Raw genomic sequence first — 25,289 nt, 5'->3', positions numbered from 1 at the left:
CAATGCAGAATGCCCGCACTATATCCGCAAGACATTCCGCTGTATATCCGCAGCATTGAAACAGAGAAAGTTCTGTTGCGGATTTCTGGGAACACCTGCGGAATGTCTTGCGGATATATCCGCAGGACAATGTCCCCGTGGGCACATAGCCTTAATGAATGGGGATAACCCTGTTAAAGGTGAATATGTACCATTGTTAGGCAGACTGCTATCTTTATAGGCTTCCCCATACAGATGATAACTCGGCTAGACAGAGCAATCATGTATTTTCAATGGAGAGCAAGGAGAAAGCCCTTGTCAGATACTTCTGGCAGCGACTTATCTAACATAAAATCAAAATTATTGGCCTTCCAGAGTAAGATGAGCGGATCCTTGAAAGTTCGCATTCTGTGGGTTCATATAAAGTTCTGTTCTGGACCCGAACATCATTAGAAGTCACTAATTGGGCAGTTCAGGTCTCTGCCCACATACAGCCAGCCATAAGCAAAACCATTCCAGGGAGTTTTTTCATTTTTATTTTTAATTTTTTTTTGTTTGGTGCACACTACATCTGATCACGCTGTTGTTGCCTCCAGAGCTGTTCAAACACTGCAAGCGGCTCGCACTGGGCCGAGCACCAGGCATACCCGAGCACAGCGATGCTCACTCACGTGGTCATCATACGTAAAGCCCTCGAACTCTGAAGTTTTTGTAAAGTCGGAGTTCGGTAAAAACACCAAACCTTGGGTTTGCTCATCTCTAGTCACACACAAGATAATTGTTGGCCAAATTTTTGATTAACAGACCGCCATCTCTCCAGACTCCCCAATACACACGAGCGCGTGGCATGGCCGATCGGTCATGTGTTTTAAATGGGGAGAAAGGAGAAAGCCGCTCTCACTGGCTGTATCTCAACTGAAAACAAAAGGATTGTCCACAGAAATAACTCAATAATTCTCATCCCTGACAAACGCCCATCTTTTTGGAATAGATTTAAAAAATTAAAATGGAAAAAAACCAAACTGAAATCATGGGGATCATCGGAAATAAAATTAATAGCAAAAACTGGTCATTTTAACTGTAAAAGGGATATTTACATTTTTAGAAGTAGCAGAAAAACTTGATGATCGGTAAAAGTCCCGGCGGTCGGACTTCCACCGATCCCAGAATGGCGCCCCAGGATTTCCCTGTTTGAATGGATCGGTGCCCGAACATGCACAGTACTGCTCCATTCATGGAATACAGAGCTTGGCTTTTTCCAGCAGTGACAAAGAGCAGAAATAAAGCGGTGGTGGACACGGCTAGCCCCCAAACGCACATCTGAATCTGGAGCAGTTTAAATGGGTTGGTAGTCTACTATGAGCATCAGAAAGGAACAGAAGTGACTGTGACTCAACCTCCTTTACAACGGGGGGCTCTGGACCGTGTGACTGTAGATGTCCCAGCAGTTGTGCCCCCAATGATCGTACACTTAAGCCCTATTGTGTAGATAGGTGGTAAATAATTTTTCCAGAAGAACTAATGAGGTATATCATTTATTAAAAGAATTAAAGCGGTTGTCCACTACTCGGACAAACCCTTCTGTTTTAACGTTTCCCCAAGGTGAAATAAAAAAAGCCTATGCCATTCCAGCGGTGCCACGACTTGTGGTGCTAGGGCTCATGTTGTGTTGTGGTGTCATGCGAGTCATGTGTCCAATCAGTTCTGGCTTCTGTCTCCCCGCCTTTGGACCAAACTACCAACCAACAGGAAATGAGCCCAGCCCCAGCGCTTACTTCCTGTCGATTAACTCATTTGGTCCGAAGGTGGGGATACAGAAGCTGGAGTTAATTGGACATAGGGATCGTGTGATATCACAACCCCACGAGTCCCGGCACCACTGGAGCCCCACCGGTACGGGAGGAAAGTTTAGCTTTTATTATTTTACCTGGGGGAAGCAAATGGAATCAAAAGGGGTTGTCCTAGTAATGGACAACCCCTTTAAGTAAACCCAGGCAAAATAGTTTCACATTAACCAACAAAAAAGTAAACCATGGTATGTGTCAACTATACCAAGCATTTGTAAAACAGAAAGAAAAAAGGAAGCGAAATAGAGAAGATGGAGGAATGAAAAATAATTTTAAAGAAAACGAAACAGACACAATGTACCAATAGTCTACATCGAGGAAATTACAAGGAAATATAGAGCTGTGGGAGTATACTATGAAGAAAAGAACTGGCATACATGGTGTTAAATCAAAATGTATTTTTTTTTTTAAACCAAGTTGTATTAAGTTTTCCTAATTTTAGTGGGGTACAGAAAGAAAAATGGCTCGGGGATAAGGGAAACACATGTCCATGCATTGATAGATTTATTACAAGAGTGATCTTTTCGTCACTGAGCTCCATCTCCCCCTCCTCTCCGATCTCAGTCTCTTCTATTTTACATTTCCTGTTGACCTCCTCCTCCCTCAAACACTTCCAAACCTCAGTAACATCAAAAACATCTTAAACCGGCCTACACCCCCCTACCCCCCATCCCCGTGCGACACGGCCAAAACCCAAATGTCTTATATTATTAAATTTGCCTAGAGACCCTAATAAATCCTCTTTAGGTACCATTCTGTGAACACAAATGAGGACACAATTTGCTTTATCTTCTCTTCCGAGTACAGTTTCATTATAAAAACTCTCTATTTTCCAAAAAAGTTTTTCGTCGACTTATCTTTGTTTCCCTCTGCCACTAATTTGTCCAGATTGAGTGTCTTTTTCATTTGACTTAAAAGGGAACCTGTCATCAGATTTTGAGATTATGGGCGGTGCTGTGCATGCCCTCACCAGCATCATCCTATAATCTCAGCGTCCGCCCATCTCGAGCCTACGCAAATACATCACCGGCGCATGAGAGGGATAGTTTCTGCTCAGGCCCGCGATAGTGGCCTCTGCTAACTTTGCCTGCGCGAAACTTAAGTTGTTTTGGAGGTTTGAAAAGGGGGCCAGCAACAAGGTGCACCTTCATAGAATGCAGCTCAAGAGCTTAAGGAGGTGATATTTTTGGTTTAATAGGGAAAAATCTGGTGACAGGTTCCCTTTAATAGCCCTTCCTTCGAGGGTATTTCCTTTACCAACCACTTTTGGAGTATTGCCCTTTTGCTCAGCATTGCTGTATAGTGAAACAGAGACTGTAACCTTTTCCCCCACCTCCTGGTTTTGATAGTGAAAAAGCCAAGTTAATGGTTCCAGCTCCACTCTCAGCTGCCAAATTGTTTGCACCAACACCTGGACTTGCTTCCAGAATATCTGTATCACCTCACACTGCCATAACCCGTGAAAAAGATCTGATTTTTCTGCGTTGCATTTCAGACAATTCAGTAGTTTGCCTGGTTGTCTTGCGTTAGGGATGTTAAAACCATAAATTGCTCTGTCTAAGCCTAAATTGGGTGTCTCTCCAACTCTAATTGACAAAGTTTTTTCTCCGAACCATCAAGCCTTTTAAAATTTTTGCTTGCTCGCCTAATTGTCTAGCCCACCCTCCCAAGATTTCGCCTGGTATATTAGAGACTAACACCTCTCTCAGCTCCCATAGAGTCTGGAGATATATTTTTTAATTTATATCACTCATCACAATCGCATCCATCTGGTTGGCCCTGTATTCTTTAATATTTTGTAATTTCAGCATTACCCCTCGCTTGATCTGCTCATACTGAATAGTTTCAATAGGCGCAAGCTATACTTCTTCAATTCTGCACACGTCATCCATCTCGTTTCCACACTATGCATCAGGTTCTCAAGTGTCCTTATACCCTTCTCTCTCCATTCCCCAAAAAGCTCATTTCCCATTCCCTGTGGAAAGTCTGGCCAATCCCAAATGTTGAGGTATTTTGATACATTCCATGCCACCCCAAATTTTTTCCTCTTTGCCTTCCACGTAATTACCATTACCTACAAATCAGTGAGTGTTTTATGTTTGTCGGTAAGTTCGGAATCGATGTGTCTAAAACTAAGCCCAAGTACCAGGGTTTACAATATTCTGCCTCCAATGCGCAGTCTGAATATCGGTTTGTCCGTCTTAACCAGTCAACCTGGTTGTAGCCTCTGATGTTTGGTAGTCTTAACCCCCCCTCTCCAGAGGTAACATCAATATTTTTAGCACTAATCCTCGGTCTATTCCCCTTCCAAAGAAAGCGAGAGAAATATCTTGTCAATCGGTTCACATCTGTATGTCTTAGGAGCAACGGTATCGTTTGGAGTGGGTGTAGAAGTTTAGAAAAGCTCATCATCTTTATTAGATGATTTCTTCCCAGTAGTGTCAATGGTAGGGTAGCCCACCTCTGCAGTTCATGCTCTATTTTATCAATCAGTGGGGACTAGTTAAGTGAGTAGATAGTGTCCCTCCCTACCTGGACCCCAAAATATTTAATTGTTGTTTTCGCTATTGGAATGTCACATAGTTTGTCTCTCTTCCACTTCTGGGGCTCCACCCTCACTAGAAATTGAATTTCACACTTATTTTTGTTCAGTTTAAACCCTGCCAGTCTCCCAAAAGTCTCAACTTGCTGTAAAAAACTCTTCTCAATTGCATTTGAGGCTTGTTCATAAAGATAATATCATCAGCAAACAATGCTGAGCACAGCATCCGCTTCCCGACTTCGATCTGCTTAAACCACCCTCCCCTATTGAGACGCCTCGCCAGGGGCTCTTTGACCAAGTTGAATAATAGTGGTGACAGCGGGCACCCCTGCCTGGTTCCCTTCATAAGTGGAAAAGATTTTAATATAAATCCCAGGGTACTCACTCTTGCCTGTGGGTTGGCATACATGATCCTCACGAATTCCCGGAAAGCCCCATGCAGAGCTATATGATCCAGCACCTGTTCCAGCCATGACCACATCACATTATCGAATGCTTTTTCTGCGTTCATGGTGATCAGAGCTGGAACCCCCCTTTTCTTTACCGCATCAATTGCCAGATCATTTTCCTGATATTCATCACTGACGAATGACCCTTGACAAAACTAGTCTGGGGGAGATCTAAAATTTCGGGTAAAACTGTCGCTAATTTGTTTGCCATCAATTTCGCTAGTATTTAGAAGTCTTGATTTATTAGCGAGATTTGCCTATAACTAGACGGGTCTTCCAAGTTCTTCCCTCCCTTGGGTATGAGCTTTATGTATGCCGTATTAATTGTAGGTGATATTAGTTCTCCTTTCAATATTTTGTAGAACACGTCTATCAAAATAGGTGCTACTTGTTCCATCAAAATCTTATAGAAGTCCCCACTAAAGCCGTCCGGGCCCAGTGCCTTCACCATATTTAGCTCTCCTATGACTTCCGAAATCTCATCCGTCGTCACTTCTCTGTTCAGTACCTGTAATGCATCTTAGGGTCTTTTAACCACTCCTTCCCATCTTCTTTTTGATCTTCTCTATACAAATCCACGTGAAAGTCACCTAGAATGTCAATGATCTCTTTCAGATATGTCGTCTTACTCCCTTGCTGGGTTCTTCAAGGCAGCTGTGTGTGTTGTCGGTTGTCTTCCCTTTGCAAGATTTGCTCACAATCTCCCTGCTTTATTTCCAAATCTGAACAGGTCCGCCTTTTGTTGTGACCTATACATTTTCTCTCTCCTTTCTACCCAAAGCTCAAAACTACGCTTCGCCTCCACCCATTTGGTCTTATTCCTTCTTGATGGGTTTTCTAAGAAGTCATTATAAGCTTCCCTTACTGCCTGGCTTGCCTCCTGGAACTTTTCGTATGCCTACAGCTCCAGCTTTGTCGTGTATCCTGTCAGTTTTCCTCTCAGGATTACCTTACCTGCTTCCCAATAAAGCAATGTCTCTTCCCCATGTCCCCCATTCGTTAGGGTATAAGCCACCCACTATTCTTTCAAAATTTTGTGGAAATTACCATCTTTGACCAGGAATGTGGGGAAGCGCCAAATGTAATCTTGGCCCCTTTGAACCTTGTCCACTATTGTTGCTAACATCGGACTATGATCTGAAATTACCATGTTTTCTATATTTATCTCTTCCACTCTCTGTGTCAAGGCATCAGTCATCAATAGAAGACCTATCCATGACCACGAGACATGTGGTTGAGAGTAATTCCCTTTCCTGTGAATGCTGTAACCTCCAGCAATCTTGTAGCGTCGTTGTCGTAAGTAGTGTTTATATCAGCCCATCTGAGTTCCTTCCTGGTCTCTCCTGCCTCCTTCTATCTTCCTTCTGAGAAACCACCATTTTAAAATGTCCCTCCATCACTTTATAGGTCTCCCCATCTAACAGTAGCTTACTTGTGATTTTGTCAAAGAAGGGTCGTTGTTCCGTATTAGGGGCATATACAGTATGTTATGTATGTTGTGGATACTAAAGTACCCTGAGGGCTTACTATCTTTAAATGTATGTACCGCCCCGCCTTATCTTTGTCTTGTGACTCCACCTCATGTGCAAAGTTCCTATTGATCAAAATCAGGACCCCCGCTTTCCTACCTTTTGAGGAGGACCCATAGACCCTTCCCACCCACATCTTGTTCATGCGAAAGAAAACTTCCATCTGTAGATGGGTCTCCTGTGATAAAGCGTTATCAACATTGAGTTTTTTGAGGTGTCGCAAAACCATACTCAGCTTGTGTGGTGATCTCAATCCCTTCACATGCCAAATAATTAATCTAACCAGATTCCCAAAAAAACTGATATCTTAATTCCGGCAGTGTCGCACTACAACTTTTAACCCCTCCCCAACTCCCCACCCCCCACTAGTCAACAAGACATAGCCCCCGGCTTCCCCAACTTTACAATCGCATTCCATGACTTCCATTTTTTCCGGGATGACTAACACTCCTCTCCAGCTCCTGCCTTAAGTCAAGCATTCTGTGATCCCCTGTTGCCCTTCCCACATTAACCCCCTACTGATCAAGCTTAATTTGTGAAATGCTGCCCCCGTTACACAGTACCCTCTGAAACTTCCAGAAAGCATCATTAAAGAATGGTGTGTGGAGGGGAGAAAAAAAGTGGGGGGAGGGGAAAAGCACACACAGGAAGAAGGCAATTGTATCACTTTATGAATTTATATATTAATTCTCAATTTAGCAGCACAAGACATAGTGGACAATTATAGCCTCTGAAGTGTAGGGGCAGTTTTGGGGAAGACTCTTTTCTGTTCCCCATGATTGTGCCCGATGCAAAAGTACATATAGACATGGAGGGGGAAGAACATGATGGCCCAAACTTTAGCCCCATCCAACAGCTTTGGGATGAACTGGACCGGAGACTGTGAGCCGAGAATGTTTGACCTCACTAATGCTCTTCAGGATGAAGAGGGAACCACTCCCACCGACACATTCAAGATCTTGAAGAAAGTCCTTCCCAGAAGAGCGGGAGCTGTTATATCAACAAAGGGACAGACTCCATATTAATGTCTGTGGATGTAGACTGTGAAGTCCGAATAGCTCTTGTAGTGTAATGTGATGGTGTCTAAATAGCCCTTATCATATAGTATTCATACATGGTCATATATAGAAAACTACTAGGGCTTTTAGTAAAGCAGACATTGAATAGTGATGTTTACGGCGTATAGCCTCAAAAAAAACCCATCTCTATGTTAATTCTAGATTTCCTGTCGAGGTGCAGATCAGGTTTCCTGTCACATGTATCATGAATATATTTAACCTCTATAATGGATACAGAGCAGGTATCGGTGCTTGAAATATACATTATGTCCATTCGGAAAGACAAATAAATCTTCCCAATTAGATTGCATTTTATCAATGTGTACTCTTGGAGTTAGACCATGACTGGATTTCATTACTGCACAAGATGGACTGCTAAGTGAAGAGGTTACTACAGTGCAGCACTTACTTTTTAGAACTCTCTTAGTCACCAAGTTGTCCATAGCACAATTGTGGAACCATTAGGGACAGCACAGGTGACACTATCTTTAGGAAACCAGACAAATAAAGGGTCTCTTTTGTTACCCACCATTGCTGAATTCTAAAATGAATTTCACCTGCAGCCACCACTAGGAGGAGCTCATCACAGATAGCTGTATACAGTAATTGAGTGTAATGAGAGCCGCTCTCCATAGTGGTAACTGCAGGCAAGAATCATTTAGGAATCACCTAACCAGCGCATAGGTGATAATTTTCTTGAGCCAACCCCCTTTAACTTCACAGCCCTTTAACACTAGAAGTCCCAGAGAGGGGTCATTTAACATTTCTACCATTGAAACCCTATGGAGCTCAAAATTCCTGGCACTTCTAGAGTTAAAGAAGTAAAAAAATAAAAATAAAAAAAAAAAAAAACCCGAATCATTCCATATAAAAATATATTACAGTATTAAGCAAACCACCATAAATACTAATATTTCAAGATCCAAAATCAGCCGAAATCTCGCACCCTGCTGAGACCTCTTTGAGGCATCAGAAGGTCTCAGCATTTGGTTGGTCAGAAATCCATTTTAGAATCCGCTCATCACTTATCCTGAGTAGGAGCGTATTTAATTCCATTTGGTGCTGAATGGGTCTCTTTTCTATCCTGCTGAGATTTGACTTTTAGCTATTAATCTTAGCTGCAGCCACACTCTTCCCCTATATAAACGCATTCCTCGCTCTCTCCAATGCTGGTTATAGCGCATCCTAACTGACTACTTTGAAGGAGCCTGGCTATGGAGCAGCTGAGGTGTTGTTTCTATTGCAGCTGAGAAGCTTCCTGCTTGCCTAGCTGCTGAGAACTACTTGTTGTATCTTTCCCCTGTTTGTCTTACCTTCCTCGTGTTGTTTCACTGTAGAGGTGAGACTTGGCTCTTTATGGCCTTCACACTAGTCTGAGCGAGTTTAGGGCCAGAGAGGGCCTAGACACGTGATGATGCACAGGTGGGGGGGGGGGGGGGGGGTGAGGGGAAGGACTCATCTAGAGACATTAGGGGGTGACCCTGCCCCCCTCTCAATGGTGCCAGGGCTATCAGTTGTATTGTTTCCTTCGTGTACTCTGTGTTGTATCACTCGCTGGAAGTTCTCTCGTCCCTGGTGTGACAGATTCATGAAGACTGTTTTTTTATGCTTAAAATGATTTGTAATGGTGAAAATGCACCAAAATTCTTAAGAATAACACATCTCTTAATAAATTTGGCACATCAGGGGTAGCAACAGTTAGGTCCAGAAATATTTTGACAGTGACACCAATTTTGGCATTTTACCTATTTACCACAACATATTCAATATACAGTTATGTAAACAATATGTGATTTTAAGTGCATATTCTCAGCTTTAATTTGAGGGTATTCACATCCTAATTGGAGTAAGGGGTTAAGAATTACAGCTCTTTAACATGTAGCTGCATTTTTTTTTAAGGGACCAAAATTGGACAATTATGTCAAAAGCTCTTTAATGCACTGCATGGGCTATTTTCTCGTTAATCCATGATCAATTAAGCAGGTAAAAGGTCTGGAGCTGATTCCAGGTGCAGCATTTGCATTTGGAAGTTGTTGTGAATCCACAACATGTGGTCAAAGGAACTCTCAATGGAGGGAAAAAAAGACCATCATTGGGCTGAAAAAAAAAAAAGAAGAAGAAGAGAGCCATCAGAGAGATAGTAATAATGTTGGGGTGGCCAAAAAAAAAGAGTGTGGTATATTCTGGGGAAAAAATGAGCACACTGGAGAGCTTGGGAACTCAAAGAAGCTTAGATGTCCAATGAAAACAATAGAGTGGTGGATGATCACAGAATCCTTTCCTTGGTGAAAGAAAACCTATTCACAACATCCACCCAAGTGAAGACCACTCTCCAGGAAGTAGGTGTTTCACCATCTAAGGTGCCCATAAAGAGAAGACTTCATGAGAGCAAATACAGAGGGTTCACCACAAGATGCAAACCATTAATCAGCCTTAAAAATAGAAAGTCCAGTTTAGACTTTATCAAAAAGCATCAACAGAAACCAGCCTAGTTCTGGAAAAGCAGCAGTGAACAGATGAGATTAAGCTCAACCTGTACCAGAATGAATGGAAGAAGAAAATATGGAGAAGGCTTGGAATAGCTCATGATCCAAAGCACAGCACATTCCCGGTAACACATGGTGGAGGCAGTGTGATAGCTTTTATTGATGTGACTGAAGACAGAAGCAGTCGGATGAATTCTGGAGTAGAGGGTGAGACTTTCTGCTCAGATTCCACCAATGCAGCAAGGTTGATTGGACAGAGCTTCATAGTACAGATGGATAATGGCCCAAAACATACTGCAAAAGCAACCCAGGAGTTTTCTAAGGCAAAAAGTGGGATATTCTTCAATCACCAGATCTGAACCCCATCGAGCATGTATTACACATACTTAACACAAAACCTAAGGCAGAAAGACCCACAAACAAGCAACAACTGAAGTCACTTGCAGTACAGGCCGGCATACCATTGCAAAGGAGGAAACCCAGCGTTTGGTTCACATCCATGGCCTCCAGGCTTCAGGACGTCATTGCTTATAAAGGATTCTCTACAAAGTGCATCACTTTTTTTTTTTTTTTTAGAACTGTGTCAGTCAACAAGTTGTCCATAGCACAATCGTGATAGTATTAGGGATAGTACAGGTGGCACTACCTTGGAGTTAGACCATAGCTGGATTTCATTACTGCACAAGGTGGACTGCTAAGTGAAGAGGTTACTACAGTGCATCACCTTCTTTTTTAGAACTCTCTTAGTCACCAAGTTGTCCATAGCACAATCATGATAGCATTAATGATAGTACAGACGGCACTACTTTTAGGAAACCAGACAAATAAAGGGTCTCTTCTGTTACCCACCATTGCTGATTTCTAAAATTAATTTCACCTGCAGCCACCACTAGGAGGAGCTCATCACAGATAGTTGTATACAGTAATTGAGTGTAATGAGAGCCGCTCTCCATCATCTAGGAATCACCTAACCAGCGCATAGGTGATAAATTAATTTTCTTGATGCAACCACCTTTAACCCTTATTAAAAATGAACATTTTATTTATAATAAAACAAATTTGTTTAATTAAATTACTTCTGAGCCCCTGAAATGAGGCGCCTTTGTAGAAAAATGGTTGTAATTTCTAAATGTATTTTTGTTTAACCCCTTTACTTAAACATGAAAGTCTGCACTTCAATTGCATCTCAGTTGTTTCATTTTAAATAAAAAAAAAATATCTGCCTGCAGAGCTGAAATCACAGTGATTCAGTTACCTACATGTGCAAACATTTCTGGACCTAACTGTATAACAAATTAAACTGAAATCTGAACCCGACACAAGCGATCACAGATTTGCGCTATAATTTGCATCGACTTTTGGCATTTTTTTTCAAAAAGTTGGTAGAACTAAAAAACTGTCAGTGTCCCTCCAGGTAACCCCACCCACTGTTCCTTGTCATTTCTTATTGGCGAGAGGAATGAAAAATGGCAGATTTAGGTGCAAATATGGCACCCAACATTTGCTTGTTCCGTAACATTGTAACAGCATTGTTCACTAGTTGTGCCATACGCTGTGCACCACGCTGGGTAATACTGCGCACCCCAGACTAGAAACGCACATTAGGTCATTTGGTTCTGTTGAGAACATGGAAGCAAGTGGGAAAAATCCCCCCTGTATTTGCGATTAACAATGGGTTAAGGATACGCATGATTTTTCGAGTTGCCAAAATCCCTCCTTTTAAAGTGTTATTTATTTCAGGTATTTTGGTTATCAAGGAAATGATCTCTTTCTGTATAAATTGGCTCACCCGAGTCCTGAGCTGGCAGCAGAATAGTAACCACACCTCAGTAATCCCATACAACAAACACTTCCATGGGTTCTGAAACCAGCGCACCGCCGTCCTACTGACATGTCACGCGAGATAATTCCGCCAACCAGCTTCTATGAATGATCCAGTGACAAAAAAAAAAATAAAAATCGCACCCTCTAGAGATAGTTTATGATTTCTTCATGGACAAATTATGTATATTATCTAAATGTATGGATCACATCAGTGTGTGGTCCGTGTGACAGCCCCGTGCTACTGGAGAAAACTGGACATGTTGTCGCGTAGAGCACACAGACCATGTGAAAACACGAACATCTGCGCAGACTCATTGATTTTACTGGGTCTATGTGTGTCCGTGAATCCGGTACGTATGAAAACGAATGTTACAGGAACCGGAGACACGGATGTGTGAAGGAGGCCTAAAGCGGGCTTTACACACAGCGACATTGCTAGCGATGTCGCTGGTGAAAGCACCCGCCCCCGTCGGTTGTGCGTCACGGGCAAAATCGCTGCTCGTGGCGCACAACATCGCTAGGACCCGTCACACATACTTACCTGCCTAGCGACGTCGCTGTGGTCGGCGAACCGCCTCCTTTCTAAGGGGGCGGTTCGTTCAGCGTCACAGCGGCGTCACTAAGCGGCCGCCCAATAGAAGCGGAAGGGCGGAGATGAGCGGGTCGAACATCCCACCCACCTACTTCCTTCCTCATTGCCGGCGGCCACAGGTACGATGTAATTCCTCGTTACTGCGGTATCACACGTAGCGATGTGTGCAGCCGCAGGAACGACGAACAACCTGCGTCCTGCACCAGCAACAATAATCGGGAGAGGAATGACCGGTCAACGATCAACAATAAGGTGAATAATTTTGATAGTTACCGGTTGTTCCTGTATTTCACACGCAACAACGTCACTAACGAGGCCGGATGTGCGTCACGAATTCTGTGACCCGAACGACATCTCGTTAGCGATGTCGTTGTGTGTAAAGCCCGCTTAAGAGTTATGTCTCTTGCAAGATGGAGAATGAAAAAAAAAGTGAAAAAACAACAACACAAAAGATAAAAAACAAAAAAAAAAAAAAAGAGAATTTTGTTTACTTACCGTAAATTCTTTTTCTTATAGTTCCGTATTGGGAGACCCAGACCATGGGTGTATAGCTTCTGCCTCCGGAGGACACACAAAGTACTACACTCAAAAGTGTAGCTCCTCCCTCTGAGCTTATACACCCCCTGGAGAACCAGATCTAGCCAGTTTAATGCAAAAGCTGAAGGAGAATAGCCACCCACAAGTAAAAACAGAGCAAAACCGGAACAACCGGAGACTCTGTCCACGACAACAGCCGGTGATAACACGCGGAACAAGAAAGTGCCAACAGGCAACAGGGAGGGAGCTGGGTCTCCCAATACGGAACTATAAGAAAAAGAATTTACGGTAAGTAAACAAAATTCTCTTTTTCTTTATCGTTTCTATGGGAGACCCAGACCATGGGACGTCTCAAAGCAGTCCATGGGTGGGAATAAACAAAAAAACTAAGAAGTAGGCGGAGCCTAACTTCACAAATGGGCGACAGCCGCCTGAAGGATGCGTCTGCCCAAGCTCGCATCTGCCGAAGCATGAGCATGCACTTGGTAGTGCTTTGAAAAGGTATGCAGGCTAGTCCAAGTGGCAGCCTGACAGACCTGCTGAGCCGTAGCCTGGTGCCTGAAAGCCCAAGAGGCACCGACAGCTCTGGTCGAGTGTGCCTTGATCCCCGGCGGGGGAGGCACCTGAGAACACTGGTAGGCATCCGAAATGGCCGACCTAATCCAACGGGCTAAGGTCGGCTTAGAAGCAGAGAGGCCCTTACGCCGACCTGTGGTTAGCACAAAAAGAGAGGTGCACCGCCTAAGGGCAGCGGTGCGAGACACATAGATCCGGAGAGCACGCACCAGATCTAAAGTATGCAACGCTTTTTCAAAGCGATGAACAGGAGCCGGACAAAAGGAAGGTAGGGTAATGTCCTGGTTAAGGTGGAAAGGAGAGACCACCTTAGGAAGAAAGTCCGGGGTCGGACGGAGAACCACCTTGTCTTGATGAAAAACCAAAAAAGGTGACTCCGAAGAGAGCGCAGCCAAATCAGAGACTCTCCAGAAGGAAGTTATGGCCACTAGAAAGACCACTTTCTGTGAAAGACGCAGCAAAGAAACCTCCCTAAGAGGCTCAAAGGGGGGTTTCTGCAAAACCGTGAGAACCAAATTGAAGTCCCAGGGATCCAAGGGCCGCCGGTAAGGCGGAATGATGTGAGACGCGCCTTGCAAGAAGGTGCGGATCTGAGCCAGCCGGGCGATACGCCGCTGGAACAGCACTGACAGAGCCGAGACTTGTCCCTTGAGAGAGTTGAGGGACAGTCCCAGCTGCAGACCGGACTGTAGAAAAGACAGAAGGGTCGGCAAGGAAAAAGGCCAAGGAGGATGGCCGGAAGAGCGGCACTAGGACAGGAAAATCTTCCAAGTCCTGTGATAGATCTTGGCAGAGGAAGACTTACGGGCCCGAGTCATAGTGGAGATGACCTCAGGGGGGATACCAGAAGCCGTCAAGATCCAGGACTCAAGAGCCACGCCGTCAATCTGAGAGCCGCAGAATTCTGGCGGAAAAACGGACCTTGTGAGAGAAGGTCTGGACAGTCCGGAAGATGCCAGGGCACCTCTACGGACAGATGGAGCAGGTCCGGGTACCAAGCTCGCCTGGGCCAGTCCGGAGCAAAGAGAATGACTCGACGGCCCTCCAGTCTGATCTTGCGCAGAACTCTGGGCAAGAGCGCTAGAGGGGGAAACACGTAGGACAGACGAAACTGGGACCAGTCTTGAACCAGAGCGTCCGCGGCGAATGCCTGAGGATCGTGGGAGCGAGCCACGTAAACCGGAACCTTGTTGTTGTGACGGGATGCCATTAGGTCCACGTCCGGAGTGCCCCATTTGCGGCAGATTGACTGAAACACTGCCGGATGCAGGGACCACTCGCCACCGTCCACGGTTTGACGGCTGAGATAATCTGCCTCCCAGTTTTCCACGCCTGGGATGTGGACTGCAGATATGGTGGACTTGGAGTCCTCCGCCCATTGAAGGATGCGTTGTACCTCCAACATTGCCAGGCGGCTGCGTGTCCCGCCTTGGTGATTGATGTAGGCAACCGCTATCGCGTTGTCTGACTGGACTCGGATGTGCTTGCCCGCTAATAAGTGGTGAAAAGCTAGGAGAGCCAGAAGCACGGCTCTGGTTTCCAGCACATTGATCGAGAGGGCTGACTCGAATGGAGTCCAAGTGCCCTGCGCTCTGTGGTGGAGATATACCGCTCCCCAGCCGGATAGACTGGCATCCGTGGTGAGAATCACCCAGGACGGGACCAGGAAGGAGCGCCCCTGAGACAGAGAGAGGGGCCGAAGCCACCACTGAAGAGATCTCCTGGTCTGTGGCGACAGAGCCACTAACCTGTGCAAGGAGGAAGGCCGCTTGTCCCAACAGCGGAGAATGTCCAGCTGCAGAGGACGCAGATGGAACTGGGCAAAGGGAACAACCTCCATTGACGCCACCACCTGACCCAGCACCTGCATCAGGTGCCTGATGGAATAATGGCTGGGCCTCAGCAGAGAGCGCACCGCCAGTTGGAGGGACTGTTGTTTGATTAAGGGCAACTTCACAAGAGCCGGCAGAGTCTCGAACTGCATCCCTAAGTACGTGAGCCTCTGGGTCGGAGTCAGAGTGGATTTGGGAAGATTGACAAGCCACCCGAATTGGGCTAGAGTGGCGAGAGTGAGCGAGACACTCCGCTGACAGTCTGCGCTGGATGAAGCCTTGACAAGAAGGTCGTCCAGGTAAGGAATCACTGCCAACCCCTGGAGGTGCAGAACCGCAACCACTGCTGACATGACCTTGGTGAATACCCGAGGGGCCGTGGCTAACCCGAAGGGGAGAGCCACGAATTGGAAATGTTCCTCTCAGATTGCAAAACGCACCCAACACTGGTGAGAAACTGCAATTGGCACATGCAGATAGGCATCTCTGATGTCGATGGATGCCAGGAAATCTCCTTGGGTCATTGAGGCAATGACTGACCGCAGAGACTCCATGCGAAAATGCTGCACCTGAACATGCTTGTTGAGAAGCTTGAGGTCCAGGATGGGCCGGAAAGACCCGTCCTTTTTGGGGACTAGGAAGAGATTTGAGTAGAAACCTCTGAACCGTTCCCGGGTGGGAACCGGTACAATTACTCCGTTGGCCTGCAAGGATGACACGGCCTGAGAGAAGGCGGCGGCCTTGGAGCAGGGGGGAGTTGACAGAAAAAATCTGTTTGGCGGGCTGGAAGAGAATTCTATCCTGTAGCCGTGGGAGATGATATCCCGCACCCACTGATCGGAGACGTGTTGAAACCACGCGTCGCCAAAGTGGGAGAGCCTGCCACCGACTAAGGACGTTGCTGGCGCGGACAGATAGTCAAGAGGAGGCTGCTTTAGTGGCAGCCGCTCCTGCGGTCTTCTGTGGACGCGCTTTTTTGCGCCAGTTGGATTTTTGGTCCTTAGCTGAGTTAGCGGACGAGGCCAAGGGCTTAGAGGACGACCAGTTAGAGGAACGAAAGGAACAAAACCTCGACTGATTCCTACCCTGGACAGGTTTCCTGGTTTTGGTTTGTGGCATGGAAGTACTCTTCCCGCCAGTAGCTTCCTTAATAATTTCATCCAGCTGTTCACCGAACAGCCGGGACCCAGCAAAGGGGAGTCCAGCAAGGTACTTCTTTGAAGAAGCATCTGCCTTCCACTCTCGAAGCCACAAGATCCTGCGGATAGCGAGGGAATTAGCCGAAGCCACCGCAGTGCGGTGAGAAGCCTCCAGCATGGCAGACATGGCATAGGATGAGAAAGCTGAAGCCTGAGCAGTTAAGGTAACCATCTCAGGCATAGATTCCTTAGTGAGGGAATGCATCTCCTCCAGAGAAGCAGAGATGGCTTTGAGAGCCCACACTGCTGCAAAAGTCGGGGAGAACGAGGCCCTTGCCGCCTCATATACAGATTTGGCCAGAAGGTCAACCTGGCGGTCAGTGGAAACCTTAAGCGAGGTGCCATCAGCTACTGATACAACGGTCCGGGCTGAGAGTCTAGACACCGGGGGGTCTACCTTTGGTGAATGAGCCCACTCCTTGACCACCTCAGGTGGAAAGGGAAAACGGCCATCAGAACCACGCTTTGGGAAGCGTTTGTCAGGGCAGGCCCTGGGCTTGGACACAGCGGCCTGAAAACTGGAGTGGTTAAAGAACACACTCTTTGTCCTCTTAGGCGAGGTAAAGTGGTGCTTTTTTGCCAGAGAGGGTTGTTCCTCTGATACTGGCGGATTGAGATCCAGTACAGAATTAATGGACGCAATCAAATCACTAACATCTGAGTCACTTTCGGACAGACCAATGGGGCACATGGAGGTAGTCTCCGAGCCCCCAGTGAAGGCATCCTCCTCGTCCTGCGAGTCAGCCTCTGAAACCGAGCCGCGGGACGAGGAAGGAGAGGGAGCCCTGCGTCTCTTTTTAGAAGGACGGGGTCTGGGACCAGATGATGAATCCTCTGTGAGCTCCGGTCCTGAGAGAGACCTAGCAGCAGAGGCACCCTGTGAAGGGGGCTGATGCATGCTCAGCAAAGTCCTGGACAGATGTCCCATGGAGTCAGCAAAAGACTGGGAGATAGACCTGGTTAAGGATTCTACCCAAGCCGGGGGTTCAGCCACAGGAGCCGGAGCAGCCTGAGAGACCCCTGGGGGTGAGACTCCAGGCTGAGGCACCGCCAAGTTGGAGCAGGCATCACAATGTGGATAGGTGCTCGGTTCCGGCAGTAGGAGCTTACATGCAGTGCATACTGAAAACAGCTTTGGAGCCTTGCTCCTCGTGTGTGACATGCTGCTGGAGTGAGGGCGCTGCCAGAATGACCCCCAGAGAGTATATACAGAGGTCCACAACCAGAGGTTGTGGCTTACCAGACCGCTGGAGCGGTGTTGTGTGCCCTCCAGATCCCGAAGCCCGGACCCCAAGCACCTCAGCAGGGATGCTGCAGACCAGTGCTGATCGCAGGGAAAACGCTGAGAAAATGGCCGCCGGAGCGAAGAGAGGGGGTGGGACTCACTCTGGGAGCGGGATCTGGAGGGCCATAGAGACTTATAGGGGAGGAGACATGTACTCAATGAGGAGTGTCTCTCCCCTATGCAGAACGGCCGCTGGGCGGAGCCGCGCTGTCCCTCTGCATGAATGACATGCGAGGGCAGTGAAACCGAAACTAGGCCTCCGGCAAAGCCGGGGCCTAAATTTGAGCGGTGTGGCCGGCGCGCAGGCACCATCGGCACGGTTCTCCGGCGACAGCCAGAGAACCCGCCGGAAATGTCACAAAATACACTCAGCACACTCTCCCACAACAATAAAGTACAGGGACCCCCAATATATAAACGTCTTAGGTACTTAGCTTGCTGAGACGCAGGGTTCCAAGTCCCTGGGGATGAGTGCTCCGATCCAGCATGGTCCTGAAGGGCTGCGGATGGAGACCGGTCTCCTGCCAAGCATGGAGAACCGTGCTGGCTCCCACTTCAAGCCAGAGCCCAGGAGGGATGGTGAAGGAGCACGGCATGTAAGGCTCCAGCCTGGGAATCAACCTTAACAGCACCGCCGACACAGTGGGGTGAGAAGGGACATGCCGGGGATCCAGCTTAGACCCGCTTTTCTTCAAACTCTTTCCAAAAATCAGAAATCAGATGAGAATGCATGTGTGGATGTATGCCTCCTGACACAAAGCGATAAACTGACTAGATCTGGTTCTCCAGGGGGTGTATAAGCTCAGAGGGAGGAGCTACACTTTTGAGTGTAGTACTGTGTGTGTCCTCCGGAGGCAGAAGCTATACACCCATGGTCTGGGTCTCCCATAGGAACGATAAAGAAAAAAGGTTCGTGCCCTTAGACCTCCTTCACATATCCGTGTCTCCGGTACGTTTGACGTCTGTTTTCACATGTACCGGACACATGTAGACTCATTCAAGTCAATGGTTCTGCGCACATGTCCACGTTTTGACACAGACTGCGTGTCCGTGTGGAGCACATGCGTGTCCGTGTGTTCCACACAGAAACAGGTCCGTTTTTTCTATGACAGCACAGGTGTCATATGGACCGCACAATGATGTGATCAATGTGACACGTACTGGAGAAAACGTGTCACATAAAAATATAGAATTTTCATCCTTACTTGTCTCCGGCACTGCTGTCTCTGTCTCTGCTGTTACTTCCGGGCCCGCTCATTATGTCTCATGAATATTCACTGCACTTAGCGCGGACCCGGAAGTAACAGCAGCGCGGGAGACAGCAGCGCGAGGGACGGGCAAGTATACCAGCTCATGCTGTCCATGTGCTAACCAGATGTAAAATGGATAGCACAGGAATAGCATACGTAGAACACACACACACGCACACACATACGCAACTTCACCACAGACCGTGAAACTCGTGTGTTTTACGCAGACGTGTGAAAGAAGCCTTAAAAGGGTTAATAATCAGAACCCGATTTCTAGTTCTGAATTACAGTTTATCAAATTGGTCAATCCTGTTTATTTCTGGATACCAGCTAACATTCACTGATGCTTCCTCTTTTAGTTTCCTGCGCCTCTACCTCAGAAACGCTAATTTTCCATTATTTTACTGTAATGTTTACGATGGACACTAAAACATAGTAGAATCTATTAGCTTTTAATTTTTTCTGCGGCAGATATTTTTTTTTTAATGGTACAATTTTGGTGCGCATACAACTTTTTGATCATTTTTTTATTTCATTTTTAATTTAAATCTCCTCAATGGAAATATTTTAAAAACACAAAAATAAAATAAAAAACAGTGTCCCCAAAGTCGTCGTGTAGCCCCAAAAGCCTCTCAGTTCTCGGTGTGCTGTGCATGGAAGACATCATACATAACAGCCAGTCTCCACCCACTAGCTGAGGGACAACTGAAAATCGAAAGAGATAGACCCTGAAAAGGAGAGAACTGGACAAAATACAAGCCAGAAATAGTTTTTTTTCGCATGTACACATCAAACAGCTTATTCTGAAAATGTCTATGTTTATATATTGTTTTTGGAAGAAAAACTGAGCAGAAACTCCTCAATTCCTCAAAAACTTAGCAAAAAGATTCAGGCACCAATTTAATTTTGCCAGAATTTTGGCATAAATTGGTTTCAAAAATTGGAGAGATTTTGCGCCACTGATGTGCAAAAATATTATGTTGTGTTTTTTTGGCATTTTCATGCCAGTTTCACCCAGGTCTAATACAATGGGTGGAACTGGGGCAGGATGGTGTTACAGCAGGGACGTAACAACACAGGTCGTCTAACTTAGGGACTAGAGTAAGTTTTCAGGCATGACGCACGCCACTCGTCAGACACTGCTGATCCATTGAGAGGCATGTTCCTGACTCCTATATGCCCCCTTGATGAATTGAGACCTCAGTGTGTACATTCCCTTTAAAGGGATTTGGGACTTACTATGTGCCTAAAAACTAACAGGTAGGTAATTGTTAACAGAGGCAACTACCTGAGTGGTCATGTCACTGGTGTGTCATGGGTGACAGACAGTCATATGGTTTGTAGCAGTAGAAGGTCATAGCGTTTGGCTGAGCAAAATGCTCCCTGAGTTTCTGTTGTTGGTATTCATTGGTATAGGTAGCTTTCCTGCTGGATTTTCATCTATTCCCCTTTAGGACCCAGGAGGCTATTCTGTCCAGCTGCTTATTATCAGTATTCCCCTTATGCTTATATAGTCCCATCTTCCCTCGACTTGTGCTGGTGATATTATTCCGTTCATTCTAGCTCTGGTTGCTGTTCATTCTAGCTCTGGTTGCAAGCAGGTGGCTTGTACTCATCTGTGGTATCGTTGCTGAAGCTTTGCTGAACTTCTGCCTGAGTCATCTGTCGATAAGTAGTTCATGCATTTTCCCCCATGTGACCCCCCTTGTGTCTTCCTTTAGCGTTTAGTGGGGGTGATGAAGAGCTCATCCCTCCCGTTCCCTATTTAGGGTCCAGCACTAGGGATACCAAGGGTCAGGTATCTGGCTTAGTCCATAGGTGTGGAACCTATCTAGGGTGGTGAGTGACCCTAAGGACAAGCAGTAGGTTTGGTCAGGGGTCACCATCTTCCCCTTCCCTTGGTATAGGGGTCCCCTTCACTTACCTTTCGCCCCTCGCTTGGTACTTCCCCGTACTTTGCATGACAGGTCATTGGCTGCTCCTACCAGCGATTCAGCTGCTCTGTGTCAACAGAGCAGCTCCTCCTCCTCCAGGCTGATCTGTCGATGGGGGATCATTGCTGGGAGTTATACTGATTGATAGTCAGCTCCCCACAGTTAGGCAGTGTGGAGCCAGTTGTCAATCAGCACGACATTGGCAGTTACGCCCCATCAACAAAGCAGAGCGGAAAAGAAGCAACCCCTCTATCGATGTGACACTGGAAGCAGCTAAATCGCTGTCAGGATTGGTCTGTGAGCGAAGAACGGTACTGTGCCCAGCAGATAGGTAGGTAGCAGTTACCCGCCTGTTCTTAGGCACATTGTAAAAAAAACCCCAAAAAGTACTGGATAACCCATTAAAGGGGCTAAGGGGTACTTTGACTGTTGCGACATCGCTAGCATCGGCTAGCGATGCCGAGCGCGATAGTCCCCGCCCCCGTCGCACATGCGATATCTTGTGATAGCTGCCGTACATTATCGCTACGGCAGCTTCACACGCACTTACCTGCCCTGTGACGTCACTCTGGCCGGCGACCCGCCTCCTTCCTAAGGGGGCAGGTCGTGCGGCGTCACAGCGACGTCACACGGCAGGCGGCCAATAGAAGCGGAGGGGCGGAGATGAATGAGACGTAAACATCCCGCCCACCTCCTTCCTTCCGCATAGCCGATGGAGGCAGATAAGGAGATGTTCCTCGCTCCTGCGGCTTCACACACAGCGATGTGTGCTGCCTGCTGGAACGAGGAACAACATCGTATCTCCTATTGGTGCGACATTATGAAAATGACCGACACTACACAGATCACCGTTTACGACGCTTTTGCAATCGTTTATCGGCGCATCTAGGCTTTACACGTTGCGACGTCGTTACCGGCGCCGGATGTGCGTCACTTTCGATTTGACCCCGACGATATCGCAGTAGCGATGTCGCAACGTGCAAAGTACCCCTAAAACTGTATGTGGGGAGTTGTCTTTGTTGGGGCACCAGTATTTAATTATTAACACTCTCTCATCAAGAACCTGATAGGCGTGCTCTACTGCGATAATGTCTACCCCACTGGCTTTCAGATAGACCGCCCCTTTAATTATATTTTACTGTTAAACTTCTTTTAATTTAAACCACATATTTGGAAAATCATATGGATTGTACCAATTGATAGATAAGCAATGCAATATTCTATCTTTTAGGGATCAAAGCCTCGATCTTGCTGCCCACAGCATCCACAGACCATGCTTTTTACTTCCAGTTTAGAAAATCAAGAGCGGACCCTGTGCCGGGCAATGAGGCCCCCAATACTCAGATACAATTTTGACCATTAAGTGTTCGGAGGTTGTTGAAGTTTCTGCCAGAGCAGATGCAGATATAAGGGTTGGGTTTTATGAATCATAAAGGTATTCATTTATTGTGAAAGTGTGCATTTCCCAGAGGAGAGCGTTCTTTTACTGGAAATCAGATCCCTGTACTTATACTTTTACCCATACACCCTAATCATAATTTTGCTTTAGAATTATTGTCTAGTATAGGAAACCCATTTCATACACCCGATTTCATGGAATTTTAAATAAAAAGTTTTGTCTCCACTGCTTAAATAGGGAAAATTGCAAAGTGCTTATAACAACAAGTAACTTTGCCATTAATCTTCTTCGTTCTTCGGAGCCAACTGGTTTTTAATTCCATTGTTTACAGCTTAAGCTAGGTTCACATTTCCATTGTATATGATCAGTCACAATCCGCCGCTCTGATAAACAACGCAATCCGTTTGGCGGATTCCGTTGTTTCCCATAGACTTGTATGAGTGGCAGATTGTGACCGATGACGCTGCGTTGCATCCGCCACTCGACTGATCAGTCGTGGAACGACTGACCGTCGGGCGGCAGGAACGCAGCATGTAACGTTTTTTGAGCAGCGGAATCCTTATGTTTTCACTGCGCGTGCTCAAATCTTGTGTTTAATCATTCAAATGAACGTGTCTCTCTCTCGGCGGCCGAACAATCAGCTGATCTCACAGCCGCTGGCTTTTGAGAGCGATCAGCTGATCTCCCGGCTGCCGGCTTTAGAGAGCGATCAGCTGATCTCCCGGCCGCCGGCTTTTGAGAGCGATCAGCTGATATCCCGGCCGCCGGCTTTTGAGAGCGATCAGCTGATCTCCCGGCCGCCGGCTTTTGAGAGCGATCAGCTGATCTCCCGGCCGCCGGCTTTTGAGAGCGATCAGCTGATCTCCCGGCCGCCGGCTTTTGAGAGCGATCAGCTGATCTCCCGGCCGCCGGCTTTTGAGAGCGATCAGCTGATCTCCCGGCCGCTGGCTTTTGAGAGCGATCAGCTGATCGTTCACAATAGCCGGCCGATCAGCTGATCGTTCATAGAAGCCGGCCGCTGGGCAATCAGCTGATTGCTCTCAAAAGTCGGCGGCCGGGAGATCAGTTGATCGCTCTCAAAAGCCGGCGTCAGGGAGATCAGTTGATCGCTTACAAAACCCGGCGGCCGGCTATTGTGAATGATCAGCTGATCGTTCTCGCTCTCTTGTTTTACAACGGAATTCGCTTTATCATGACAATGAATTCCAATTCTTGTCACAAGCGTCTAGCAATGCATGTGACTGATGCAAAAAAACAGAAATGTGAACCTAGCCTTAGATATCTGCTACATAAATTCGTAAGGCTACATTCACACTTTTGTTGTTTTGCATTAGTCACAATCCGTCGCCTTGAGAAATTACGGTATCCTGCAAAATATTTTGCAGAAATCCATTTTTCCCCATAGACTTCTATTAGCGACGGGTTGTGACTGATGACCCTGCGTTGCATTGGTCGCCTGACGGATCAGTCGTTTACTGACTGACCGTCAGGCGGGAGCAACGCTGAATTTAACGTTTTTCGGAGCGGCAAAAAAACGCACTCCGTAGGATTCCGTCGCAATCCATCAAGAGCTATAATGGATGTGTATGGTGCTGGATTCCGCTGTAATCAGTCACGCTCTACTGAGCATTGGGCTGTCCCAAACACAAATGGATTACGACGGATCCATCAAAAAACGGATGCACAGTGGATGTAACGGACGCGACGGATCAGTTTTTTCATAGGATTCCTGTGAACGGAATCCTGTGAAATAACAGCCGTTAGTTGACATTAAAAAAATACGGATACGTCGTTGCGTCGCATTGACGGACCTGACGGATTTAAAACATGTTCATGTGTTGTGTATTTTCTTTTTCTGTTTTGTTTTTTATCATGGAAGAAAGACCCCAGTGTTTTACAATATCAGCAAAATGAGTGATCTTTTTGAATCTCAAGCATATACTGCTGAATTTTTCCTTGCAGATTTGAACCAAAGATTCCTTTCAAACCACAGTTACAAAAAAAAAAAACCCAAAAACAAACAAACAAAAAAAAACAACAACATTCACCATTAATTGCCTGAGATCCTGCTCTTGTATTTCTTTAGCAGGGACACTGGCAAGCCTATCAGCCACAAATGGGCAATAATAATAAATCCACAGAAGAAAATATTCCGGTATTTACATATAATTTTCTGTTTATTACAAATTCATAAAATCCATGATCATAGTCAGGGGAAGCAGTCAATGTTAACGCGTTTCGACCCTCGTGGTCTTAAATCTTTTCAAATCTACTACCTGTCAATTCTCTGGTTTTTTTTTTGCAGTGTATTTTGATGCAGAAAAACCTGTTGCAAACACTCAATGTGAGAGAACAGAAATCATTTTGTTCCTGTGCTATCCATCAGTGAGAATACAAAATATTTTTCAATATGCTTTTTACTGTAAGAATATATATTTTTTTCTATATACATTTCTATAACCAAACTTTCTTTTTTTTATATGAGAAAGAAGAGAGGGCCTGCTTTGTGATTACGGCTGCATATCAGGAAAGCAAGAATGTGTATACCAAGGTCAACAGCTGAAGACTGATACAAAGGAACAGAATGCAGATGTTGATAAAGACTGGCTATCTGCGCAAGTCCATGTCTATGGCTGAGTTGCTACGTGCCAAAAATTCTGTAAGATATCGAGTTGGAGCACAGGAGGGGCTGGAGGGGGAAATTCCAAAAAAAATGGATAAACGTCACAGGTTTTCTGCATATGCTTTAATATAGCCAATGGCATGCTTAGGAATTTTACTAAAAGATTAATCCATTACTGCTATATAAAAGGCTTGTGTAATAAACATAAACACTCGGATGTGCACCTCCTCTTACTACTCCTACTACTACTTACCTCCTTGCTAGCATTCAGTAATGCTTGATTTGAGATTTCAGCAGACATTTGCTGTCATGAAAGATTTCCGAAAACTGTGGAATTTCTCCTTATCA

General features: G+C 46.0%; 1 protein-coding gene across 3 annotated transcripts in view; it reads right to left on the bottom strand.

Annotated features, from left to right (window-relative positions):
• The window catches only part of TRERF1 (transcriptional regulating factor 1), a 210,576-nt gene that overhangs the window by 83,729 nt on the left and 101,558 nt on the right, over positions 1 to 25,289 (bottom strand). The gene's annotated exons all lie outside the window — the stretch shown is intronic.

This window comes from Anomaloglossus baeobatrachus, chromosome 3 (assembly GCF_048569485.1).
Source record: "Anomaloglossus baeobatrachus isolate aAnoBae1 chromosome 3, aAnoBae1.hap1, whole genome shotgun sequence".
NCBI classification, from domain to species: Eukaryota; Metazoa; Chordata; class Amphibia; order Anura; family Aromobatidae; genus Anomaloglossus; species Anomaloglossus baeobatrachus.
This window is presented reverse-complemented; position numbering and strand designations above follow the sequence as displayed.